The following is a 4,778-nucleotide window of genomic DNA, read 5'->3' as shown; positions in this document are numbered from 1 at the left end:
GTGTGTAAAGTTTTCTTTAGGCCCTGTATGAAAATTGTAAATTAGGAAATCATATCCGGAGAAAAGATCTCTCCAACACATGCAAATGGTTGCAAATATAAAAGTGTAATTGCTACGCTTTTGAAAAGTGTTGTAAATACATAACTCATTTTACATGCAAATGGTCCTTTTACAACCCTTACAAGCGTTGCTAATACTATCTAAAGAATAATATCAGCGTATGCAAATAGTACAAAAAATAGTTATTCACCAACGGTACTAAAGCGTAGCAAATAGGAACCCATCACCAACGCTTGTAAACCGTAGCCAAAATAGACAATCAAGAATGGTTACGAAAACGTTGCAGATATGGAACCTTTTGCAACCCTTAAAAGCGTCGGGAAAAATTAATTAATACAAATCATCAAAATAAGAAAAGAAAATAATCAGCAACGCTTTTATTACATTAGCAACACTTCAATAATGAAGTTGAAGCATATTCTTTTGCTACGCTTTTATTCGTCGTTGGTTATCATCTTCGGCATCAATTGCAACTACACATCGACGCTTTATAAACCGTTGCTAATAAGCTTTTGCAACGCTTTGGGTTTCTATTGCTACGCTTATAAACGTCGCAAAAAGACTCATTTGTTGTAGTGTTCATAGCTCATGATGAGGTATGAACAATGATTGTTCATACTATATACATTGGGCGTTACGGTTTGGTCATGCCGTTTTTTATTTCGTATTAGGGATATACTTGATATTTCATCTACCCAAGTCATTTTTAATTTTGCATCAAGGGTATATACTTGACCTTTCATCTACCCGGTCCTTGTGAGTGATTAAAAAAAAATGTATCCTTACGAGTTACTTTCTCTCTCGATCTGTCCTGGAGAGTTTCTCCCTATTTTCAAAAAGAGTGTATGTGAAGCTACAACTTTAAATAAACCAAGGCCAATGTAACCATTTCTGGCAAAAACTCCAACCTTTGACTAGACACATCACACCTTGCATGTCTCCATCTAAAAAGCAACCTTTTGTTTCTTGTTGGGATTGCAATAGATACCAACAAGAAAAGCATGATATCTTTGAAAGGGCTGAAATGTAACCATCTTTTTAGGATTAAAATGATCTTCCATTAATTTATCCATTTCAGACAGGAACACCAGCCAAGCAGAAACAGTGGAGTCAATTTCCCTAATTGATATGAAAAAAAAAAAAAAAGCATTTAGTGCTTAGATGCTGGGCGATCAGGTTGAGCAACATCAGAATAAATAACATCAACCATGTCAACTAATATTCTTCGGTACTTTGCATGATGTCTAGCATCTTCAATAATAGGAATGACATTGGTACACGCTTCTTTGCCATGTTGACTAAATCTCGACCGCTTCTAGGAGAACATTCAACCGCATACACAACACTGGTAGGTCCGACAATGTCAAATACATGGGAGACTGTGGTACCAGAAGCCGCTCCCAGGTAAAGAACCTTAACACCAGGAACAATATAAAAGTTTACAAGACCACAAAGAATAGCAGGAGCCAACTTTGAACGGAAAGGGTTCCAGACCCTGTATTCAAGTTTTGTTCCATCCTCACTTTGAACAGCGACACACTTTTCACCATAAACAGCTTCACCAGGAACCAAATTCTTAGTAAGAAGACAATCTTTTTTAACTTTAGCAATAAACACACCTTCATGTTTATGTGGTTCAGCGACAACCTTAGTTCTACCTTTCATTCCTCCACCACCACGTCCTCCTCTTGCTGGGGGTCTCATATATTGTTGTTGCTGCTAGTTTCTTGGTTGGAAAAAAAAGGAGAGGAAATTTTTTAGTAAAGAAAGAAAACTAGGGTTTGGGGAAAGCACAAGAGGACGCCTTAAACTACTGTGAGAGAACGGGCGCACATCGACAATATTGAGTTTTAATTTTGGTTTTAGTTAGGGTTGACATATAATTATGGCTCAAGTACAGGTTTTGTTCAATCATATTTCTACCCTCTACTTGATATTTTGGGCAAAAACGTGTCTCCACTTTGTTTGTCCGCTTTTTTCTTTTCTTTATTTATTTAGCTCACTCCACCAATTTTTGGGAATCATATTTAATTATAAAGAATGGAAGATTTAGGTTTTAGCAACGAATTTACATAGAAAGAGATGTATGCATGTTTTAATACACATGCATAATGATGTTTGCATGTCTGTTATACAAATTCATATTGGTATACAATATCATCGACGACAATGAACAATATTTAAATCGAGATAAATTACATGATTGATTAACATAAGATTTGAAGAGAAAATTCAATTGTTGTTCAATTGCTTGTCGAACTGGTGTTGAAATCGACCCAATTATTCTTCAATCAACAATAACCTATAATTGAAAAATGAAAAAGTATATTGCAAAATGAGAATAGTGTTTGTCATGAGAAAATAAGATGTTTTCTCACATCTTAAACCACTAATCACAACACACAAATCAACTAGCTCAAACATGGAAACAACTGGATTTCAAAAAAAATTATAAGTTTATAGTTGAAGTGTGTGTGTGTGTGTGTGTTTTGTAAGAGATGGAGAAGAAGGTAGATATTTGCCATGAGAGAATAAGGATTCGATCAATAAAAGTATAATAAGGAATAAGAGTTTGCTCACATGTATGAAAATTGGGTTGAGTCCGAAAATTTTCAATTTCTATTATGTATATGAGGAGAAGGTTATTATTGGAAATGTTTTTTAAAAAAAATATAATTTTTTATCTTAGAACCATAATTACTAATACTGCCCCGTTCATTTGTCCTGGAACCATAAATAAAAGTAACCCAGTACTATAACCATAATTATTCTTCAATTTGTAGAATTGAGCCTAATTTTGTGAACCCACTATAGTAAAACACATTGTTCTAAAAATTGGTCTAGGCGACCGCCCTATTTTGTGAACCCACTATAGTAAAACACATTGTTCTAAAAATTAGTCTAAGCGGTCGCCTAGGCAGTCTCTAGGCGCTAGGCAAATCGACTCGCCTATTTTCAATTTCTATTATGTATATGAGGAGAAAGTTATTATTGGAAAAAAAATATAAAATTTTTGTCCTAGAACCATAATTACTAATACTACCCCGTTGATTTGTCTTGGAACCATAAATAAAAGTAACCCAGTGCTACAACCATAATTATTCTTCAATTTGTGGGATTGGGCCTAATGTTGTGAACCCACTATAGTAAAACGCATCATTCTAAAAATTGGTCTAGGTGGATGCCTAGGCAGTCTCTAGGTGGTGCCCAACCGACTCGCCTAGGCCCAAGTCATTTAAAAAATCGGTGGACCAATTAGGTGGGTCTAGGCGAACTAATTGGCTTTTAAGCGGTCTAGTCTAGTCTAGTTTTTTTTTTAATGATTAAATGTCGAAAATTAAAGACCTGCGTAGGCTTAAGATTTGAATGAATTTAAAAGACTAAAGTCCAATGTAAATTATATGTCACTATAAGAAAGAATATGTTTTTATATGAAGTCAATCTTCTTCAACTATTACACATTTTTGTAATAAGTATCTTTGTTTGTGTTTATTTCTTGAGTTATGGTAAATAATTTTCTTTATTTATTATAATATAGGTATGTATTACTATATATATTATAAGATATATTAGGAAAAAAACCGCCTAGCACCTAGCCCGTCTAGGCGTTGTCTAGAAGGCCTAGGCACTAAGCATTCTCCCACCGCCCGACTACCGCCTAGTGTTTTTTAGAATATTGGTGAAATGTACGTTTAGAAAATTTTGATGGTCTCCCGTCTCCATTAATAATACAAGAAATTGGTCCCAAGGCCCACTTTTGAATGAAAATAACTCTCACAACCATCGCTTTTTTTTAATCACTCGATCTCAAAGACAAATTTCAGGTGAAAATAACTCAGAAAACCAATTTTCGAGTGAAAATAACCCATAAGGACAAATAGCCCGGATTTAAAATAAATATTTTCCGATTTTACCCTGTTTTGCTATGAACAATGAGTGTCCATATACCTTATGTTGATGTATGAACAATGATTGTTCATACCCCAATAGGTGAGCGTACCACCTCATACAATATATTAATGTATGAACAATGATTATTCATAGCTCATGTTAAGATATAAATATATAATGATTGTTCATACTCTAATATGTGTTCTAATAATTGATCATACATTATGTTGAGGTATGAACATTGTTCATACCTCAAATAGGTATGAACAATGATTGTTCATACCTCATGTTAGAGTGTGAACAATGATTGGTCATACTCTAATAGGTGTTCTTACTGATCATATGTTATGTTGAGGTAAGAACAGTAATTGTTCATATCCCAAATATGTATGAACAATTATTGTTCGTAGCTCATGTTAATGTATGAACAACCCAAATATGTATGAACAATGATTTTTCATACTCCAATAAGTGTTCTTACTAATCATACATTATGTTGAGGTACAACATAATCTATGAACAATGATTGAGGTATGAATAATCATTGTTCATATTATATACATCGGGTCATTTCGGTTGGGTTGGGTCGTTTATTATTTCGCGCTAGGGGTATACTTGACTTTTCATCTACCCAAACCGTTTTTAAATTCGCATCAAAGGTATACTTGACATTTCATCTACCTGGTCCTCGTGAGTTATTAAAAAAAAATAGTTATGAGAGTAATTTTTCCCCAATCTGTCTTGGAGAGTCACTCCCTGTTGATAATAATACATAATAGTACATTATGTTGGTATCAAGTATTTTAAGTCCAGTAGCATAATTTAGA

At 34.1% G+C, this 4,778-nt stretch overlaps 1 pseudogene; it reads right to left on the bottom strand.

Moving 5' to 3' along the window:
• Positions 1-1,080: 1,080 nt before the first annotated feature.
• On the bottom strand, positions 1,081-1,983 carry LOC147489191 (rRNA 2'-O-methyltransferase fibrillarin 1 pseudogene; annotated as a pseudogene).
• Positions 1,984-4,778: the final 2,795 nt, after the last annotated feature.

Source organism: Coptis chinensis, chromosome 7 (assembly GCF_015680905.1).
Source record: "Coptis chinensis isolate HL-2020 chromosome 7, ASM1568090v1, whole genome shotgun sequence".
Classification (NCBI taxonomy): domain Eukaryota; kingdom Viridiplantae; phylum Streptophyta; class Magnoliopsida; order Ranunculales; family Ranunculaceae; genus Coptis; species Coptis chinensis.
The sequence above is the reverse complement of the archived record's forward strand: the minus strand, read 5'-3'. Positions and strand labels throughout refer to the sequence as shown.